The following is a 23,703-nucleotide window of genomic DNA, read 5'->3' as shown; positions in this document are numbered from 1 at the left end:
AATTTCTCAAAAGAAATTTTGCTCCAGTAAATATGCCCCATGAGAACTGAATGATAAATGCATTTTATACTGCAGAAGATTTTCTTTCCAAAAACCCAGTTATCAACCACTTAAATAAATTCCTACAAGGAAGAAGAAACACCAGGCACATGGTCAAGTTCTGTGTTTCTCGTTTCTGTCATTTAATTGCTCTGTACTTGTATCTGGCTTTACCACGGGAAAGTCTGATGCATGGAATTTTTTCAAAGCTGAGAATAATAGACTCTACTCTTTCAGATTTATCCTATACATCATCATTTTCTAGGGGAAGAAATGTGCAAAAGTGCTTTGTGGCAAAATATATGGAAAGAAGGAAAAAAATGGTAAAAAGAAGACATTCTCCAAAGGAAACAAAAGTGACTGGAGTGAAACCCTCTGTCCGGTAAATTTAACTTTACTTCAAACCCGTGTGTTACCTATTATTTATCATTTTTTCAGGGTCTAAAAGTGAATGGGGAAAGAAAACTGTTAAGTAGGAATACTTTAAATTTATGTACACATGTCAAAAACTTCTTAGGTTGAGATTTGAGGAAACTTACTCCTTCCACACCTCCAAAAAAATGCAGGCTACCTGCCAGACTTTTAGATTTTACAGAAATTTTGTGTTATTCTCCTGTAGCCCTTTAGGAATATATAAGTTTTTAAACTGAAGGCATTGAATGACAGAAATCATTTCATCTTAGAACTGAAAAGTAAGTGGGAAGCCCTAAAGGGGGCTTGTTTCTCACTCCCCAAAACTAATGTGGAATCTTGATGTCTTCTTATTTAAATATACTTCAAGAAACCCTATTATGCTAAAGTTCCTCCCTGGATTTCTAAATAGCTCCTTCTTCCTCAAAACTAAAGGGCAAGTGGATACCTCCCAAGGTAGCCCAAGTGTCTTGATGAAGGACCTTGTTGAAGAAAGGTGAACTGTCAAGACAGAATTCCACTGTAATAGACTGAAGAAATATCAAATGTGACAGGTTCTGAAAAGACATTACATTATTTTAGTCATAAGTGGCGCTGTCTATGCCAGGGACTTGGTAGAGTGTGGAGGTCAGGGCGGAAACAGGTGTCTAAGAAGAACCTACTAATGTTTCACACTCAGGAGAGAGTGTTTGGACTCCTGCTGATACAGGAGTTAAAAAGAATTTAGGCAGAGTGAGAGTAAGGAAGTCCTTGGTAAGGTTTCCCTTTTAATAAAAGCAGCCCAAAATAATTTCTTTTCTAGCAAAAAACTGCCTGCAAAATCGAGCTGCAAACATAGAAAAGCAAGCTGGAAGCTTGCACAGGTGAATGGCAGTATCTGTGACAAGACGAAAAGAGGCTACTTGCGGACTAGGCATGTTCAAAATGGCGGCTTTATATTCCCTTTTTCTTGCCTACCACGTGTCCAGTGGGGAGCAGACAACGTGCCCTCCAGCCAGGCAAAGACTATTTGCATAATAAGATGAAGATGGAGTGGTCAGCTTCCCCACCCACTATGTAAACATCACACCTGGTCCAACCAATCTTTGGGCCCTATGTAAATCAGACACAGCCACCTCAAGCCTGTCTGTAAAACCCTGTGCACTCCACCACCGGTCAGAAGTCCCACTGGGAGGCCCGTCTCTCTCACAGGAAAGACAGCTGTTCTCCTTTCTCTTTCTTTTGCCTATTAAACCTCTGCTCTGTTTGTTTGGTTTTTTGTTTGTTTGTTTGTTTGAGACGGAGTCTCACTCTGTCTTCAGGCTGGAGTGCAGTGGTGCGATCTCTGCCTCCCAGGTTCAAGCGATTCCCCTGTCTCAGCCTCCTGAGTAGCTGGGACTACAGACGGGTGCCCCCACACCCGGCTTTTTTTTTTTTTTAAATTTTAGTAGAGACAGGGTTTCACCATGTTGGCCAAGATGGTCTCGATTTCCTGACCTCATGATCCATCCTCCTCAGCCTCCCAAAGAGCTGGGATTACAGGCATCCTGAGCCACCACACCCTGCCTAAACCTCTCTGGTCTTATCCTCACTCCACATGTGCCCCTGTCCTTGATTTCCTTGGCACGAGGCAGTGAACCTCAGGTATTATGCGAGACAGCTACGCCATTTCACCGCCACAAAGAAAGGCTTAATGGTCAGCCAGTGCAAACCAAAGAAGAAAGAGTTCCAGCAAAATAACAGGTGTTAGCCTTTTCCCCCTAATCTCCATCCTCTTTTCCTACACCCCGGACAAACCAGATGAGGGAGTGGGAGGAAGAAGAGGCACATGAATAAACCTTTTACTGCCTGTTCTTGAGCCACAGATCTGAGTGAGCAAGAGTGGGAGCTGGTGCCTTGTCCAGAGAGGAAGCATCTTTGAATTAGGTATGACATTAAAAGCTCCATGTAGTCTGCTGGACTTCCAGTATACTACCTGAAAATAAAATTCTCAGAACTGAAAGATACTAAAAGGTTCTGGGATCTTCCCAAGCTGCCATCCTAGGGGAGGGAAGAGAGAGTGGTAGACCATTTTGGTATCAGCTGAGGGTGAGGGGGGTGAGAGGGATGAGGGAGGTGAGGGAGGTAAGGGAGTCCTTTCCTACTGACAACACTGGGTCCAGGCCATTCAATAAACAGATTACATTTAGAATAAACCTGCATTCACTGAGGGAAACTAGGTTTCTCTCATCTCTGGAACTTTAAGAACTCAAATCAAAGAGCTTTGATATTTTTATTTAGTCTATTATGTAGATATATTTTTAGATAAATAGGTAATAGCTTGTTATAGCTTTCTGTTATCTGTCTTCTCTGTTTTTAAATACAAATTCAAGTCTAAAGCACTGAGAGTATCTGCTCCCTTCTACATCAGCTATATTTGGAGGTGGGACAGAAAAAGAAATTACAAGCTCATTTTTTTAATGACAGGAAGCAGCAAGTATTCAAACTATTGGCTTTAGAATGTCTTTTGTAATCCTTTAATTCACAGTAAACAAATATTTTGTTTTCACTGTTATCCAGAAGAAAATACAGCTCGGCCAAAAACAAATTTTGTTAATAAAATTTATGTATAATAAGATTACATATATTTTTTATAACTTTGAACTGAATTTTTAGTTTTTATCTACCACAGCCAAAGGAAAAAATTATTTTCTACATTAACATTGGACTGTGTCTCACCATGTATTGTCAAGGGGTTGAAATCTACCGTCTATAACTCAGACATGCAGAAATATGATTTTCTGTGTTTTAAATTACTTACCTCATCTTGGCTCTCAAGTTCGCCAACTAAATGTATCCTAGTGGCTTTATTTGGAAATAGTCTACTTGGAGTAATTGCTCATTTCCAGATTTTCACTGTCTCTCCAACTCCTTCTTCCCAACATGGCCTTTAGGTACAAGATAAACCTAAATTTCCAATTAGCAAAGGGCAGGAAGTGTCTGGCCCTAATGATTTCCTCTGGTTGTGGTGACTCATCCCATTTGGTTAGAGCATTGACCTCTTTTCTCACTGCATCTGCAGATGCTGATGCTGTAGCAGATACGTCTGCCTGGTCACTGCATAACCTAACATAGTGTCCACAGAGATGTGACTTCTCCTACTTGGTCTGTTTAGAGTTAGGCTCATATGTGCTGCTGGTCATGATGGAAATATGCTTTGCCTCTAGCCCTGAAATGCCTCCACACACCGTGGCTTCTTTATACCAACCTCAGTCTTCTTATGAACCAATGATTCTCTCAACAGTTTTTTTCCCCATCCTCAACCTCTACTGCATAGTCAAGTTTCTTTGTTATAAGCAATAGAAACTCATTCTACCTAAATAAGGTGAGGGTGGTGGATTTGAGAATTATAACAAGATTTTGTGTGTGCCTTGAAGAAACAACAAGAAGGCTATGGAACCAGACCTGAGTCCAAGCTTCCAGAAACATAATCCAAAACTATGCATAGGAAGTCCCCTTCTGAGGAAAATGGAGTAGGTGGTACCAGTTCCATTGCAGTAGGTCCCACTGCAGCAGGTAGGAGTCTGCTGACAATCAGAGCAGGTTAGGAATCCAGTTTCAATTAGGTAGAAGGATTCTACTGAGAAAAGGACATCAGTGGAACCTTTGAAGTTCATGTGGACTGGAATGATGTGTTAGAAACTAGAATAACTCAAAACTCATGATATGATTTTCCCTAAGGGATATTTTCAGTTCTGGAGTAGCACAAGAGCCTGGTGTTCTAGGCTGGAAACAAAGCTTCCCACAGTCTCATGGTACCGAGAAGGCAAGTCCACTAGAAAGAGGGAGCCTGCTTCCAACACTCCATTGGTTTTCCCCTCAATACCTTTGCCTGATTTTGAAGCGATTGGGAATGAATTACACCCAGAAAACCTGAAAGGTAGAACTGAATCTCCCAGGTTTTCAGGACTGAAAAGATGGAGACTTGCCAGGCTATCAATCACAAACCTGGGAGGGAAACATTCCAAGAACAGAGTCAAACCACAAGTTGGCTGAGTCTTCCTAAAATTGCAACCCAAAACCAACCCAAATGAATAGTGGATTGGATACAGATAATCAGTTCCTCCCATTATCCGCCTAATAAAGTGAAGAAAGAATCATCTCCAGCAGAATGATATCATCAAATGGACTTTCTGGATTTGAAAATATACCATCTGAAATTAAGAACTGAGCAGAAGTGCTTAACAGAAAATTAAACACAGTAAAAACATTAATACATTCAAAGACAGGTTAATAGAAAATATGCAGCCTGAAGCATGGCAGGGTGCAGGGGGAGAGAAACAGAGAGAGAGAGCATAAGACAAGTGAAACATGGTCAAAAGCTAATATATGTGTAAACTAAAATCAAGAAGGAGTGGAAAGAAATAAATTGAGGCAGAAGCCATATTTGAAGAGATAATAGCCAAGACTTTTTCCAAAGCCAATAAATAACAGCAACACAGAAATTCAAGAAGCTCAGCAAGCCTGTGGCACGATAAGTACAAAGAAAAACAAGCCAAACCAGTGATAGCCAAATTGCTGAAAACCTAAGACAGATAAACATCTTTAAAGCAATCAGAGGAAAAAAAAAGACACCCTATCTCCAGAGGAGCAATGGTAAGACTAGCAGCTAACTTTTCAATGCCGCTAATGAATCTTGAAGATAATGAAATGGCATCATTAATGCTGAAAGAAAACATGCTAACCTCAAACTTATTATTCAGCAGAATGATCCTTCAAAAGAAAGCAAAATTAAGCTAAGAGAATTGTCACCAAAAGACCCACACTAAAAGATATACTATTATGATACTATTATGGGATTCAGAAATGTCAAAGACCTTTTTTTTCCCTCAATCCTGGAGTTTGCTAGGAAATCATCCCATTTTTGGAATGTATGTTACCAAAGCAGAATCTGAGGTTGACTTTGCTCTCAAAAGTCCATGGGTTCTTTCTAGAGGGCAGAAAACAAAAGAATCACACAAGCCAGTTCCCCATTTGGGATCACAAGCATGACTTTCCACAGACAAAAATATTGAGTAATGTCTACTTTTCTTTCATTTTGATAAAATGACCGCAATGAATTTTGTACTTTGTACATTAGGCACTCACTGAATAATACAGAAGTATGTATTAATCTCTTGGTTTTTAGTCTGGGGCATTGAAAGCAGAAATTAAAGAAATGTCAATATCTATCTTAAATATAGCTTTTTGGAGTTTACAAAGAATTTTTACATACATCATATTATTTAATGCTTATAAACATCTAAATACATTGTTAATAGTATTCAAATTTTATATCCAAAAACACTGAGTCTCTGGTGACTTAAGCAACATATTGAGTTAAGAAGTATATCTTAATTAGGTTGGAGAAAATTTGGGGAGGGATAAAGTAAAGCTAAGTCTCAAAGAGATTACCAAAGTCCAAACCCAGATTTCTTTAAAAAATATTCTCAACTCTTCTACTATCTAAAACAAGCAAACATCAGAAACAACAAATATATATGTGTGTGTATGTCATATGTATGTTATCTCTACATATTTATTTTTATACATAATAAATTTAAATGTATTTTCATCACCATATATTTAATAAGTGTGCTCTTTCAAGTAGAGAATAATGATAAAAATAAAACCATCAGAATTACTTTCTAACTGTCTAGTAATATAAGGCCTTTAGAGTTATGTTAACAATGAGCTTAACATCACAGACTCATTTTAGCTAAAGTACCTAAATCAGTTTTTCCTTAATTTTCAATTTTGAAATATTTTAAACATGAAAAGTACTGTAACAGACATCTGTGCACACACAATCAAGTTTAAGCAGATATGAACATTTTTCGTATTTCTTCCATTTCTTCTACGTTTATTTTTAAAGAATAAATACATATTTCCCCCATGATTCCCCTCCTTCCCTCCCCTAAACTAGCCACTATTCTGAAATTGTAGTGTTATTAACTGTATATAAATGTATCTATGAACAACTTATACTATTGTTTGGGATGTTTTTAAATTTTTTAATGTTTTAAATATATATAACATATATATATATATGTTTATAATGTGTTGTACCAAACTTTTGCAACTTGCTTAAAAATAAAACAATATTTTGGGATATTTATCCATGCTGAATGTATGTAGACTGATTGAATTTGTTTTATTTTATGTAAAATTTTCCATTGCAAAGATGAACCATAGTTTATCAGTTCATAGACTAATGGATAGTTAGATGCTTTCCATTTATTACTATTACAAAAGTACCTACAATGAACATTCTTGTGCATGTCTCCTTCTGCAATATGCAGGACCCTCTAGGATAGACACAATTAGGGTAGATGCACTCGATGAATGTAGGAAGTGTCCACCTTCAGTTTTATTAGATATTCATTAATGGCTTTCCAATTGTGTTATGACAATTTATGCTCTCAATGGTAATGTTTCCTACAATGTTACAAAATTTGGAGATACTTGACACTATATAATATTTGCTAATATGAAGGATATGAAAGATACTCTTATTATTGTTATAATTTTAATAGGCTTATTTGTTACTTGGGTTTTATCTTCTGAAAATGACAGGTATACATTTTTTTGCCCATTTTTCTGTTGGACTATTAGTCTTTTTCCTCTTGATATGTAGAAATTATTTATGTAGTTCAGAAAGCAACTGGTTTTTATTTATACAGATGTTTCTCCAGTTACAATGGGGTGATGTCAAGATAAACTTATTATAAAGTTGAAAACTTTTGAGTCAAACCATCATAAGTCAGAACTGTATTGTAAAAATCTCCCTGCTAAAGCATATTATTTATTTAATTTGCTATCCTTTCCAGGCCTGGGCTGGTAAGGATACCTTTACCTTCACCACCAAACACTAAATACTACAACTTTCAGTGCAGCGAATTCTCTACCAGGAATACAATTTTATTGCAGCTGTGAATGCCACCAGACTTGATGCCCATTCTGTATTGTGAATTTGACATTACAAGCATGTCTACTGTCACTGTGATGAGAAGGAATTCACTATTACTTCTTTTGGCTTTTCGTCTCAAAGTCTTTCACAAGTCGTTGTGATAGTAGAGCTAAAGGGAAAGTGAGTATATAGCAATCTCAGCTTTTATTAGAGAGATAGTCTCTATATCACTCAAAAAGAGAAACCTCTTTCAAGTGGAAAATAGTTCCAATGCTGTGTAGACTAAATGATAAACGTCTTCCTCATTGCTTTACTGGCATTAATGCTCAAAAGCATCCATAAGCAATTTAAAACTGTTTCTAAAGCCGGGCACGGTGGTTCATGTGTATAATCCCAGCGCTTTGGGAGGCCAAGGTGGAGTTCAAGACCAGCCTGGCCAACCTGGTGAAACCCCATCTCTACTAACAATATAAAAATTAGACGGGCATGGTTGCAGGTGCACCTTTAATCCCAGCTACTCGGGAGGCTGAGGCACAAGAATCGCTTGAACCCAGGTAGCAGAGGTTGCAGGGAGCAGAGATCATGCCACTGCACTCCAGCCTAGGTGGCAGGGAAACTCCATCTCAAAAAATAAAAATAAAAATAAACTGTTTCTAGCCCTGCTTTCTTGTAGCTTTTGACCTAGAATCATTTTTCTTTTAATTAAAACAAAGGGAAATGAAATAACTTATCTATGGTTACAATGAATCTTCCAAAGAAAAGATATAAGGTTAGCTTTCATAGTCCACCAAAATGAGTTACAGATTATTCATGAATTTATAACCAAAGTAAATTTCTCAAAGTACACTGAGAACAAAACAAAGCACAGAGTTCCCATCCTTTCTACAAATAAAACACATTAATAGATTCCTTCTTAGAATTCACCACCTGCTAATCATATTTTTGCCTTTCAGACTCACAAAAGTCCACATTAAAGGAATAGAATCTTCTTTTTTAAAAAAGAGGCTTTGTTAAATATAAGACCTACATTTAACTTTTGCTTTAATTTTATTGGCTCCAAACTTGGAAAATTCCTTAATCTCTCCAGTCTTCAGTTTTCATATTAAAATAAGAATATAAATACTTCCTTTGCATGTTGTTCTAAAGATTCAAGATTACATATATTTTAAAGTCTATTATGTAAGAATACTTTTTAAATGTAGTCAACATTAGGGAGACGAAATATTTTCAATGAAGTTTGGAAATCTACATTTTTTCCTTAGGGAATACAGGAAAATACAGAAGGTTAATAACTTCTGCCATGGAATTAAGAGGCTTAGGAATAAACACAAATAGGGAGGATTCTCTGCTTTCAGTGTTTTCACAGACAATATGGAACCAAGTGACAATCTTGTGGATTCAGTTTTTAGGGAGAGAAGCTAAGACAAGAAAATAAATGACTTTCTTGATCTCTTTTAGATAGATAAGAAAGACTAGAACTTTTAAAATATTTTTTTCAGGTTCAGAAGTAAACATATACAACAGATTTGGGCTTTATTTCAAATATTTATTCAACTATGTTCTAGAATCATCAGGATCTACTCTCATAACCATATTTTCTTGAGGAAAAGTGGCCTACTTAAGAGTAAGTATTTTAAATATAAAATCAGCTTCCATGTATGTGCCCACTCCACTGAGTACTTCCAACTGAAGACTGTTACACTTGAATGTCAACTATGAGATTAAAATATGCAGAAAACTCAAAATATTTAAGAATTGACTTTCATCAGCAAGTCATTATTTGTAAATGGGAACATAAGTGTGAAAACTGACATATCAATTTACATAACTGTATTATGTTCACTCAGATGCCAAAATACTATCTCTGATTTTCAGTTTAAGCATCAGGAAGCAAGAGTACAGTGTATTTTTTCTGGGATAACGTTATGAATCATTTGATCAGTGGAAAATGGAAAGAAATTTTTCAAAAAACAAAAGTAAGAAAGTATGTAAACAAAATTTCAAAGTTCCTAAACTTGCTACATCCTATATTTGTACTGGTATATCATTTGTAAATTATGCTAGCAAGGAAACGAGGGGCAGTAGTTAAAGGACCTGAACAATTGTCTTGGTTTCTAACACTCTCTCTTTTAGATCTATATTGGGCAATATAGTCATATCCAAGAATTTTTTTAAAGTACCAGAAATAGGGCATTATTTTACAAGATCAATTAAATTGTCTGTATTATTAAAAACCTATCAGCAAATATTTTCATACATTGAAATTTCCCTAACATAGATAATATCCTGAATTTGGCTATATAATAATAGCATGAGCATACACTCATAAATTTCAGTAAATATTAGACAAAACCCCACAATATATAATTATAAATTGTGAGTGAATTACAATAGAGTAACATAAAGGATTTGGTAGTTTCTTTGTGAAGCAATAGTTAAACTAGACCAAAATTATTCGTATAATTTACCCAGTTTGAGGGATGGGGGGAATTTCACATAGAAATAACAATATATGCAAGGGCCCGAGGAGAAGAAAAAATTCAGCATATTTAAGAACCAGAAAAGCAGCTAGTATTGGCAGAAGCATATTGAATGTACTGAAATTGAAGCCACCCTCACAGGGTCTACAAGAATTCCAGACAGAAATGTAGTTATAATTAAGCATTAATCAGGCTGCAGTTTGACCCACTTGCTTTTAACCAAACGTAGTACCAGATACTGACCATTTGCATCCCCATTGTTCCTATAGATAGGATTTCCACCTTAGAATTATATGACTTCTGTTTAAGATTACTTAAAATGCTTTCCAGATCCCAAATTCCAGTGAAACAGCTGACATCAACCAGCTTGAAGACTCTCACAGAGGAACAGAATTAACATGAGAACACAGATTCTTCATCTCCCTGCCTCATGACTCTACCCTGCACTCTTTAACCTATCAATGATCTCCACACTTCACCCCATTTCAAAACTCTTAAAAACCTTTCCCCAAACTTCTTAGGGAGATAGATTTCAGGTTTCTTCCCATCTCCTCATTGAACAGTCCTACGATTATATCTCTTTCTGTACCGCAACCCAGTGTCTCAATGTACTGACATGCCATGTGCATTGAGCAACAGACCTATTACAGTTACAAAGTTGGCACAAGATAAAGTTTGAAAGCAAATCAAGGGTCAGATTTTCTATGACCTTGTAAGCCGAGACAGGAAACTTTTGTTTTATCCTAATTAAATATATGATCATTTTGTGAGCAGGAAATGGCATGATCTGATTTGCATTTTTACAGCATCATTCTGTGTGCTGCATGAAGAATGGGTGGAAAGCAATAAAAGTAGAAACTGAGAGACAAGTAAAAATGCTACTGCAAGCCACACTAACAAAGAAAAAAGAGAAGTCTCAAATTCCTAAAGTCAGAAATAAAAGAGGAGCCATTACTACAAATCTAACAGCAATTTAAAAAATATATGAGAATACTATGAAGAATTATATTCCAACAAATTAGCAACTTATAAGAAGTGAATAAATCCTAGAAAAACATAAACTATGAAAACTAACTCAAGAAGAAATAGGAAATCTGAATAAAGCTATAACAAGTAAAGAAGTTAATTAATAATTTAAAAGTTTCCAACAAAGTAAAGCCTAGATCCAAATGGCTTCACTATTAAATTCTATCATTTAAAGAAAAATTAACTGATAACTTCAGCAAAGTTTCAGGATACAAAATCAATGTACAAAAATTCAGATACAAGAAATCCAAAAAATATCTGTGAGATACTATACAAAACAAACATCATCAGGGCATATAGTCCTGACACTTTCCAAGGTCAAAACTAAAGAAAAAATTTTAAAGCCAGCTAGAGAAAAAGGTCAGCTCATGTACAAAGGGAACCTCGTCAGGCTAACAGCAGACTTCTCAACAGAAACCTTACAAGCCAGGAGAGATTGGGGGCCTATTTTTCAGCATTCTTAAAGAAAGAAAGAATGAAACTGGACTCCTACCTTTCACCATATACAAAAATTAACTCAAAGAGGATTAATAATTTAAATGTAAGATCTCAATCTATAAGAATCCTAGCAAACCTAGAAAATGCCATTCTGAACATCAAACTTGGAAAAGAATTTATGACTAAGTCCTCAAAAGCAATTGCAACAAAAACAAAAACTGGTAAGTAGGACCTAAATAAACTAAAGCGCTTCTACACAGAAATAGAAACTATACACAGAGTAAAAAGGCAACATACAGAATGGGAGAATGTATTTGCAAAATATTCATCTGACAAAGGTCTAATATCCAGAGTTTATAGGGAATTTAAACAATCCACCGAGCAAAAAAAAAAAAAAAAAAACAAATAACTTCATTGAAAAGCACAACCGGGCATGGTGGCTCACACCTGTAATCCTAGCACTTTGGGAGGCCAACGGGCATATCACCTGAGGTCGGGAGTTCGAGACCAGCCTGACCAACATGGAGAAACCCTGTCTCTACTAAAAATATGAAAAATTAGCCGGGTGTCTTGGCGCATGCCTGTAATCCTAGCTACTTAGGAGCTGAGGTAGGAAAATCTCTTGAACCTGGGAGGCGGAGGTTGCAGTGAGCCGAGATAGCGCCATTGTACCCCAGCCTGGGCAACAAGAGTGAAACTATGTCTCAAAAAGAAAAAGAGGCAAAGGACATGAACAGACACCTCGGAAAAGAAGACATATATGCAGCCAACAAGCATATGAAAAACACTCTACATCACTAATCATCAGAGAAATGCAAATCAAAACTGCAATTACATAGCATCTCACACCAGTCAGAATGGCAATTACTAAGAAATCGAAAAATAACAGATGCTGATGAGACTACACAGAAAGGGGGATGCTTAGACACTGTTGATGGGAATATATTAATAGATTATTTTGACCACTGTAGAAAGCAGTTCGACGATTTCTCAAAGAACTTAAAACAGCACTACTCTTCAACCTAAAAATCCCATTACTAAGTGTATATCCAAAGAAAAATAATTTATTCTACCAAAAAGATACATGTACTCGTATGGTAACCACAACACTATACACAATAGCAAAGGCATGGAATCAACCCAGGAGGCAATCAGTGGTGGACTGGATAAAGAAAATGTGGTACATATACACCATGAAATACTACAGAACCACAAGAAGGAACAAGATCATGTCCTTTGCAATAACATGGATGTACCTAGATGCCGTTATCCTAAGTGAATTAATGCAGGAACAGAAACCCAAATACTGCATGTTCTCATTTATAAGTGGGATCCAAACATTGAGTACATGTGGACATAAAGATGGCCACAATAGACACTGGGGACTCCTGGAGGGGATGGAGAGCGAAGGGAGGAAGGGCTAAAAACCTATCTATAAGTACTCTGCTCACTACCTGGGTGATAGGACCATTCAGACCTCAAACCTCAGCATCACAAACTATACCCTTGTAACAAACCTTTACAAATACCCCTGAATCTAAAATAAAAGTTGAAATTATTAAAATAATAACAAGACTAATAATTCAATTTAAAATGAGCAAAGGATTTGAACAGACCCTTCTCCAAACAAGATATGCAAAAGCAAATAAAACAAGCAATGAAAAGATGTTCAACATCACTAGTTATTAAGGAAGTGCAAATCAAACCATAAGAGGTTTTACAATTTATCCTCGTGATTTATCTTCTTTACCCTTCAATGATATATACTCAAAAAGACAGACAATAACAAGTGCCGGTAAAGATGTAAAGAAATTAGAACTCTCATTCATTGTTGTTGGGAAGAGAAAGCCAGTGAAGACTCTTTTGAACAGAGTTTGGCAACTTGTCAGAAAGGTTAAACATAAAAAGATTACCATATTACCCACCAATTTTCTTCCTTGGTATATATCCAAGATAACTAAACATGTATGTGTACACAACAATCTGTCACAAATGTTCAGAGCAGGATTATTCAAAAGTGGAAGCAATCCAAATGTCCAAGTGATTACCAGATAAAAAGAATGTGTTATATTCTTACAACGGAATGTATTTAGCTATATAAGGTAGCGAATTACTGATACAAGCTACAACATTATGACCCTTGAAAATGTTATGCCAAGTGAAAGAAGCCAGTCACAAAAGACCATATTTTATATGATTCCATTTATATGGAATGAGCAGGATAGAGAAATCTACACAGACAGAATAGAAAGTAGATTAGAGGTTGCCTAGGGCTGGGAGAGGTTGTAGCTAAGGAAAGAAGGGATTGACTGCTAATGCATAAGGAGCTTCTTTTCAAGGTGATGAAAATACTCTAAACTTAGATCTTGGTGATAGTTGCACAATGACGTGAATATAGTGAAACCCACTGAATTGTGCACTTTGGATGAATTTGATGGAATGTGAATTGCATCTCAATAAAGAATTTTAAAAACCATCAAAGGAATAAGTTCTAATGTTCAATAGCAGGGTAGGGTGACTATAATTAACAACCATATATTGTGTATTTCAAAATAGCTAGCAGAGAGGACTGGAGACGTTCCCAACACATAGAAATGATAAATGATAACAGTGATGGATAACCTAAATACTCTGACTTGATCATTACACATTCTATGCATAGAACAAAATATCACATGTATCCCATCAATATATATAAACATTATGTATTGGTAAATAAATAAATAAAATTTTAAAAACCAAAAAAAGAAAAGAAAAGAACAAGAATTCACTACACTGTAGGCAGTGGAGTGGTAAACCAGAGCAGTGTCAATGGATATGGGAAAAAGTGTATACAAGTGACAGAGTTGATGTGAAACAGGTGGATTAGAGAAGATGACTTTCTTCTACTGAAATGATCAACCAGGTATATAGAAGTGTCATGTACTAAGCTCTCTCTATGGTCTCATTTTTCCTTTTGCTTTTGCCATCCCCAATGAATCCTGGTCTTTCATTCTTCCATCCCCCATGCCCTTTTCCATCTCGGACCCTTCACCAGGTCCTCTGCGTGGAGTTCTTTGCCTTTGCTCTCCTTCACCTCTTTTTTAGGTAATTCTCAGCCACCACACGCCTGGGTTCCCTGACCATTTCTGTCTAAGCCAGGGCCCCTCATTTTCTCTTACTGATTCTCCAGGAAATAGCACAGCTTGATACACAGAGAACTTTTAATGCTTGTTGAACAAACAGTTAAGTAAATGAATGCTGCATAATTCCAGCTCTGATTGTTCTGATTTGTTGTTGTATTCTTGAAATTCAAGGAAAGTATGCAAGGGCATCTGCTTTTAAGTTACTGATTTAACTGAGCCAAATGTAGGATTTGAAGTATGCTTTTATCTCCTAAATTCAAGTGTTTCTGTAAATGGCCAAAGGGAAACTTCACACACGCCTCCAAACATGCAGGGGACAGTACATAGCTGCAGAACCAGATTTCCACTGCCTGGTTCTCATCTTCACTCAGTTCCTCAGAAATTGGGTGTTTTTCTTTGAGGAAAAAAAAAATTGGCAAGAGCAGTGAGATCCATGTCTCCATGCCTGTTAAGAATCAGTCATCCCCTAGGGTTTCTGGTGGAAGGGAGGTCTTCCCAAAAGATTTGTGTTCCCAACAGGGAGCCTGCCTCTGCAGGACATGAAGTTAGTTCTAACACATTATCAACTGCACCACTAGACATCCATTCTGACATTTAACAAAAAGGCAAAGACAGAATCACAGCACAGAAATTTCTGCCATGTTGAAAGGGCTTTTCAAGACTAAAGCATCTGTGACTCTGCTGATGAATCAGACCACACTTCCTCACAACTATTTCACCTTTTGTTGTCTCTCTACTCTCATGTTGAGATAGGAGGGTGGAAAGGTCAGCTATGAGAGTCTGAAGTACATAATACTGTCAATATAACAAGATATAAATAAATCAGATATAAAGAACTATAAACTAAGTCTGAGGTTATATTTTTCTTCTGTGCTTTCATTAGATAGTGTCTGTTGACTTATGTATGGACTTTTAATTTCATAATATTGTCGTTTTTCTATATTATGAGGCTTGACTTGTCTCAGAGGGAGGAGGAACTATAAACACCAATTCCCCGCTGCAAAGGCAGAGTATATCAACCAAACTCTTTTTAGGGAGACTGTGAAGTTATTTCCCCAACATCAAATCATACTACTATTTACTTATATTTCATATCAATACAAGTTAACTGTAATAATTGACATAATGACCTATGACAGTCCTCTAGTGTGTCCCTGACTTGGTGAAGCAGCAGAGCCTCCTTCTCCAATTGAGTTGTCCCTGGAGTATCCTCCCACTCCCACTCTTTTTGCTTGTTATGAGTTGAGAGAGATGATATGTGAGAGACATGAGAGTCTAGAGTACATAATACCCAAAAACCATCCAATATGTGTGCCAAAATTGGGAGAAAAAAATCTGTAGTAAGTCCTGAGCTTTGGGTCTCAATATTAATTCAAGGGTTCCTATTCAGGCCTAGGAGGTGTCAGGCGATCAGATTCCAAAGACATCCGCCCTTACTTACCCTCTGCTCCTGCCCTACTATCCCCAAAACATCTAGCAATAGACCCAACTAAAGTAAAGAAGAGTACAATAAAAGACAGACCTATTTTATTCTTGTCCATTATTTACAGACTGGCAGAAAGCTAAGTATATGCATCAATTCTTCTTTCCCAGCTCCCTCCTCTCCTCATACAATACTATTCCCTTCTTCATGTAGGTTCTCACAGGTTTTTGTCTCCATTATGGTACTGATCACATCCCAGTGAGGCTGGCTACCTCTGATTTTCTCTTTCTACGCTATGATTCTTTAAAAGATAGGAAATAGATATTATTTATCTTAGTACTGTCAAAGCTTAGCATATAGTAAATACACAATAGATGATTTCAGAAGAGGTGAATAAGTTAAACTAGCTCTTTCAACCCAGGAGCAATTTAGTAAATTACTAAAGCATTTCATTCTAAACCAGAGAGCTGGCATCTGACATGATTAGTTAGAGTTTCTCCCTTGACTCTACTAGAAATGTATCTTAGCCAAAACCCTGGTATGATATGGACATCTTTATGAGATACCAGAGTTCAAACCAATCCAGTAGGCAACCTTTATTTCAATGTAGGGTATCTAGTTACAAATCCTTGCCTTTCTACTCTGTTGAGATAGTCTGGACTGTGTGGTAATCTGATGTCTAACTCTTCTGTATTCTCTTTCAACCTGCACCAAAGCCAGTCTCTACTAGATATATTTATCCAAAGCAGCAAGTATCTGTGGAGTACCTTCCAAGTAGAAGATTCTCTATTGGATGTCAGGCCCATCTTAAACCTTTGCCCATGTTAGTCAACCTGGAGTTCTTCAGCTCTCCAAAGATCAAGTCCTTCTTCAATCAAAGACATACTTGGCCCTTGATTTCTTTTCTATGAAAGGAAATAAGAAATAAGTAGGACAATAATCTCTATTCCACCTAAACATCTTTCTTAGTTTTGTGACCTTTTATTCCTACCACCAAAGGTCCCATCCCCTGGGCTTGGGAATAAGCATAATTATTTCTCTCTAACCCAACCTTCTCCTACCTGGGGTGTAATGAAAAGCTAATGGCACAGACCCAAACAAAACCAGAGGCAATACCACAGCAATGCCTTAGAAATGTATTAAAGATTTTAAATACCCGGCTTCTAATGATCTCACTTTTAACAATGCCACCTGATAAAGTCGTTTCCCTGGGGATACCAGGGAAAGAAAAGAAGGAAGGAGAGAGAAACTAGAAGGAAAGAAGAAAGATATTAATACCCATTATTAGAATAAGACAGGAAGTAAAATAAATTGCCATTTTGTCTTCTCTCAAAATTTTCTGCAAAACAACTTGACTTTTTTTCTTACCAATTAGTAGCTATTTTGAGCAGAGAAGACATGACTATCTTACATATTAGCCTGAATAAGAGCAATAAGACCTCCTTACCCCATCCTCTTTGCACTTCCCTGACTGACATATTTTTTTCTTTCATTCTCTGTTATCAAAATCCTTTGAGGAATGATAGTTTGATGCTCCCTGCCTTAAATGTGATACTCCACTAATTATTTCTTTAAAACTTTTATTTTAGATTCAGGGGCACATGTGCAGGTCTGTTAATACAGGCAAACTCATGTCATGGGAGTGTGGTGTAAAGACCATTTTGTTTCCCCGGTACTAAGCCTAGCACCTGATAGTTATATTTCCTGACCCTCTCCCTCCTCCCAACCTCCTACCTCAAAATGCTGCAGTGTCTGTTGTTCCCCTCTTTGCACCCATTGGTTCACATTATTTAGCTCCCACTTACAAGTGCGGTATTTTTTTTCTGTTCTTGTGCTAGTTTGCTAAGGATAATGGACTCTAGCTCCATCCATGTTCCTGAAAGGACATGATATCATTCTTTTCATGGCTGCATAGTATTCCATGGTGTATATGTATCACATTTGCTTTATTTTGAGACAGAGTCTTGCTCTGTCACCCAGGCCACCCAGGCTGGAGTGCAGTGGCTCAATCTCAGCTTACTGCAGCCTCTGCCTCCCAGGTCTGCACCACTACACCTGCCTAATTTTGTATTTTTTGGTAGAGACAGGGTTTCTCCATGTTGGCCAGACTGATCTTGAACTCCTGACTTCAGGTAATCTGCCAGCTTTGGCCTCCCAAAGTTCTGGGATTATAGGCATGAGCCACTGCACCCAGCCCTCATGAGATTTTGTCTTTAGTTTTGTTTATGTGATGAATCACATTTATCGATTTGTGTATGTTGAACCAACCTTGCATTCAAAGGATAAAGCTTACTTGATCATGGTGGATTAGCTTATTGATGTGCTGCTGGATTCCATTTGCCAATATTTTGTTGAGGATTTTGCATCTATGTTCATCAAGGTTATTGGCCTGAAGTTTTGTTGTTATTGTTTTGTTGTTGTGGTGTCTCTGCCAGATTTGGTATTAGAATGATGCAGAACTCATGGAATGAGTTTAGGAGGAGTCCTTTCTCCTCAATTTTTTAATAATTGTATCTGTAGGAATACTACCAGCTCTCTTCGTACATCTGGTAAAATTCAGCTGTTAATTTGTCTTGTCCTAGGCTTCTATTTGGTTGCTAGGCTATTTATTACTGATTCAATTTCAGAATTCATTATTGGTCTGCTCAGGGATTCACTTTCTTCCTAGTTCAATCTTGGGAGAATGTATGTGTCCAGGAATTTATTAATTTCCTCTAGATGTTCTAGTTTGTGTGCATAGAGGTGTTCATAGTAGTCTCTGATGTGTATTTGTATTTCTGTGGGGTCAGTGGTAATGTCCCCTTTTGCCATTTCTAATTGTGTTTATTTGGATTTTCTCTGTTTTCTTCATTTTCTAGCAAGCAGTCCATCTATCTTACTAAGTTTTTTCAAATAATCAACTCCTGAATTTGTTGATCTTTTATGTGGTGTTTTATGTTCTCAAATTCCTTCACTTCAGCTCTAATTTTGGTTATTTCTTGTCTTCTACTAGTTTGGGGTTGGTTTGCTCTTGCTTCTGTAGTTCTTTTAGTTGAGATTTTAGGTTATCGATTTTAGAACTTTCTAACTTTTGATGTGGGCATTTAGTGTTATAAACTTCCCTCTAAACACTGCCTTAGCTGTGTCCCAGATATTCTGGTATGTTGCATCTTTGTTCTCATTAGTTTTAAAGAATGTCTTGATTATTGTCTTAATTTCATTAAGAAAAGAATGATATTTAAAACTGCTTGAAAATTGTTTTATAAATCAAGTGAAATCTTGATTTGTTGATTTGTTATTTACAAATAAATTATTATTTATTTGTTATGTATTAGTTTACTAATAAACTGGTTATTAATAAATAAGTTATTTATCGTTTATTTGTTATTTATAAATCAAGTGCTAATCTTTTAGTTTTTATCAAAATTAAACAAGGGTCTAATTGAGTTATCTAATAAATTATTAAAAATTATTTTTCAACTTCAATAAAGTTTTAGGATACAAAATCAACATACAAAGATCAGCAGCATTTCCATACACCCATAACATTGAAACTGACTGCCAAATTAAGAATACAATGCAATTGGCCGGGCGCGGTGGCTCAAGCCTGTAATCCCAGCGCTTTGGGAGGCCGAGACGGGCGGATCACGAGGTCAGAAGATCGAGACCATCCTGGCTAACATGGTGAAACCCCGTCTCNCAAGTCCTTCTTCAATCAAAGACATACTTGGCCCTTGATTTCTTTTCTATGAAAGGAAATAAGAAATAAGTAGGACAATAATCTCTATTCCACCTAAACATCTTTCTTAGTTTTGTGACCTTTTATTCCTACCACCAAAGGTCCCATCCCCTGGGCTTGGGAATAAGCATAATTATTTCTCTCTAACCCAACCTTCTCCTACCTGGGGTGTAATGAAAAGCTAATGGCACAGACCCAAACAAAACCAGAGGCAATACCACAGCAATGCCTTAGAAATGTATTAAAGATTTTAAATACCCGGCTTCTAATGATCTCACTTTTAACAATGCCACCTGATAAAGTCGTTTCCCTGGGGATACCAGGGAAAGAAAAAGAAGGAAGGAGAGAGAAACTAGAAGGAAAGAAGAAAGATATTAATACCCATTATTAGAATAAGACAGGAAGTAAAATAAATTGCCATTTTTGTCTTCTCTCAAAATTTTCTGCAAAAACAACTTGACTTTTTTTCTTACCAATTAGTAGCTATTTTGAGCAGAGAAGACATGACTATCTTACATATTAGCCTGAATAAGAGCAATAAGACCTCCTTACCCCATCCTCTTTGCACTTCCCTGACTGACATATTTTTTTCTTTCATTCTCTGTTATCAAAATCCTTTGAGGAATGATAGTTTGATGCTCCCTGCCTTAAATGTGATACTCCACTAATTATTTCTTTAAAACTTTTATTTTAGATTCAGGGGCACATGTGCAGGTCTGTTAATACAGGCAAACTCATGTCATGGGAGTGTGGTGTAAAGACCATTTTGTTTCCCCGGTACTAAGCCTAGCACCTGATAGTTATATTTCCTGACCCTCTCCCTCCTCCCAACCTCCTACCTCAAAAATGCTGCAGTGTCTGTTGTTCCCCTCTTTGCACCCATTGGTTCACATTATTTAGCTCCCACTTACAAGTGCGGTATTTTTTTTCTGTTCTTGTGCTAGTTTGCTAAGGATAATGGACTCTAGCTCCATCCATGTTCCTGAAAGGACATGATATCATTCTTTTTCATGGCTGCATAGTATTCCATGGTGTATATGTATCACATTTGCTTTATTTTGAGACAGAGTCTTGCTCTGTCACCCAGGCCACCCAGGCTGGAGTGCAGTGGCTCAATCTCAGCTTACTGCAGCCTCTGCCTCCCAGGTCTGCACCACTACACCTGCCTAATTTTTGTATTTTTTGGTAGAGACAGGGTTTCTCCATGTTGGCCAGACTGATCTTGAACTCCTGACTTCAGGTAATCTGCCAGCTTTGGCCTCCCAAAGTTCTGGGATTATAGGCATGAGCCACTGCACCCAGCCCTCATGAGATTTTTGTCTTTAGTTTTGTTTATGTGATGAATCACATTTATCGATTTGTGTATGTTGAACCAACCTTGCATTCAAAGGATAAAGCTTACTTGATCATGGTGGATTAGCTTATTGATGTGCTGCTGGATTCCATTTGCCAATATTTTGTTGAGGATTTTTGCATCTATGTTCATCAAGGTTATTGGCCTGAAGTTTTTGTTGTTATTGTTTTTGTTGTTGTGGTGTCTCTGCCAGATTTGGTATTAGAATGATGCAGAACTCATGGAATGAGTTTAGGAGGAGTCCTTTCTCCTCAATTTTTTAATAATTGTATCTGTAGGAATACTACCAGCTCTCTTCGTACATCTGGTAAAATTCAGCTGTTAATTTGTCTTGTCCTAGGCTTCTATTTGGTTGCTAGGCTATTTATTACTGATTCAATTTCAGAATTCATTATTGGTCTGCTCAGGGATTCACTTTCTTCCTAGTTCAATCTTGGGAGAATGTATGTGTCCAGGAATTTATTAATTTCCTCTAGATGTTCTAGTTTGTGTGCATAGAGGTGTTCATAGTAGTCTCTGATGTGTATTTGTATTTCTGTGGGGTCAGTGGTAATGTCCCCTTTTGCCATTTCTAATTGTGTTTATTTGGATTTTCTCTGTTTTCTTCATTTTTCTAGCAAGCAGTCCATCTATCTTACTAAGTTTTTTCAAATAATCAACTCCTGAATTTGTTGATCTTTTATGTGGTGTTTTTATGTTCTCAAATTCCTTCACTTCAGCTCTAATTTTGGTTATTTCTTGTCTTCTACTAGTTTGGGGGTTGGTTTGCTCTTGCTTCTGTAGTTCTTTTAGTTGAGATTTTAGGTTATCGATTTTAGAACTTTCTAACTTTTTGATGTGGGCATTTAGTGTTATAAACTTCCCTCTAAACACTGCCTTAGCTGTGTCCCAGATATTCTGGTATGTTGCATCTTTGTTCTCATTAGTTTTAAAGAATGTCTTGATTATTGTCTTAATTTCATTAAGAAAAAGAATGATATTTAAAAACTGCTTGAAAATTGTTTTATAAATCAAGTGAAATCTTGATTTGTTGATTTGTTATTTACAAATAAATTATTATTTATTTGTTATGTATTAGTTTACTAATAAACTGGTTATTAATAAATAAGTTATTTATCGTTTATTTGTTATTTATAAATCAAGTGCTAATCTTTTAGTTTTTATCAAAATTAAACAAGGGTCTAATTGAGTTATCTAATAAATTATTAAAAATTATTTTTCAACTTCAATAAAGTTTTAGGATACAAAATCAACATACAAAGATCAGCAGCATTTCCATACACCCATAACATTGAAACTGACTGCCAAATTAAGAATACAATGCAATTGGCCGGGCGCGGTGGCTCAAGCCTGTAATCCCAGCGCTTTGGGAGGCCGAGACGGGCGGATCACGAGGTCAGAAGATCGAGACCATCCTGGCTAACATGGTGAAACCCCGTCTCTACTAAAAAATACAAAAAACTAGCCGGGTGAGGTGGCGGGCGCCTGTAGTCCCAGCTACTCGGGAGGCTGAGGCAGGAGAATGGCGTAAACCCGGGAGGCGGAGCTTGCAGTGAGCTGAGATCCGGCCACTGAACTCCAGCCCAGGCGACAGAGCGAGACTCCGTCTCAAAAAAAAAAAAAAAAAAAAGAATACAATGCAATTTAAAGTAGCCACACACAAAAACAAAATATCTAGGAATGCATCTAACCAAGGAGGTGAAAGGTTTCTACAAGGAGAACTACAAAACACTGCTGAAAATATCACAGATGACACAAGCAAGTAGAAAAACATTTCATGCTTATGGATTGGAAGAACCAATATTGTTAAAATGGCCACACTGCCCAAAGCAATCTACAGATTAAATACTATAGTAGTTTGATGTTAGATTATCAAATTACAAACATCATTTTTCACAGAACTAGAAAAAACTATTCTAAAGTTCACATGGAACCAAAAAAGAGCCCAAATGTCCAAAGTAATCCTAAGAAAAAAGGAACAAAGCCAGAGACATCACATTAAATGACTTCAAACTATACTATAAGGCTACAGTAACCAAAACAGTATGGTACTGGTACAAAAACAGACATATTGACCAATGAAACAGAATACAGAACCCAAAAATAAAGCCACACACCTATGACCATCTTATCTTTGACAAAACTTACAAAAATAAACAATGGAGAAATGATGCCCTGTTCAATAAATGCTGCTGGGATAGCTGGTTAGCCATATACAGAAGAATGAAACTGGACCCCTACCTTTCACCAAATACAAAACTTAACTCAAGGAAGATGAATAATTTAAATGTAAGACTTCAAGCTATGAGATTCCTAGAAGAAAACATAGGAAACACCATTCTGGACATTTGCCTTGGAAAAGAATTTATAACTAAGTCTTCAAAAGCAACTGCAACAAAAACAAAAATTGACAGGTGAGACGTAATTGAACTAAAAAAATTCTGCACAGAAAAAGAAACTATCAACAGAGCAAACAGACAGCCTACAGAATGGGAGAAAGTATTTTCAAACTATGCATTCAACAAATGTCTAATATCCAGAATCTATATGCAACTTAAACAAATTAACAAGCAGAAAACAAATAACTCTATTAAAAGTGGGCAAAACTGGAGGCAGAGGCTGCAGTGAGCCAAGATTGCACCACTGCACTCCAGTCTGGGCAACAGAGCAAGCCATTGTCTTGGGAAAAAAAGTGGGCAAAAGACATTAACAGACACATCTCAAAAGAGGACATACGAGTGGGCAATGAACATATGAAAACCCACTCCACATCACTAGTCAT

General features: G+C 36.8%; 1 long non-coding RNA gene across 1 annotated transcript in view; it reads right to left on the bottom strand.

Annotated features, from left to right (window-relative positions):
- Positions 1–23,703, bottom strand: part of LOC108516581 (uncharacterized) — a 132,948-nt gene that overhangs the window by 21,444 nt on the left and 87,801 nt on the right. The window contains exon 4 of the long non-coding RNA XR_001881871.1: positions 16,617–16,754. This is a non-coding gene — a long non-coding RNA (uncharacterized LOC108516581). The remainder of the gene's footprint in view (positions 1–16,616; positions 16,755–23,703) is intronic.

The sequence above is a fragment of the Rhinopithecus bieti genome, unplaced genomic scaffold (assembly GCF_001698545.2).
Source record: "Rhinopithecus bieti isolate Rb0 unplaced genomic scaffold, ASM169854v2 scaffold_35538, whole genome shotgun sequence".
Taxonomy (NCBI): Eukaryota; Metazoa; Chordata; class Mammalia; order Primates; family Cercopithecidae; genus Rhinopithecus; species Rhinopithecus bieti.
The sequence above is the reverse complement of the archived record's forward strand: the minus strand, read 5'-3'. Positions and strand labels throughout refer to the sequence as shown.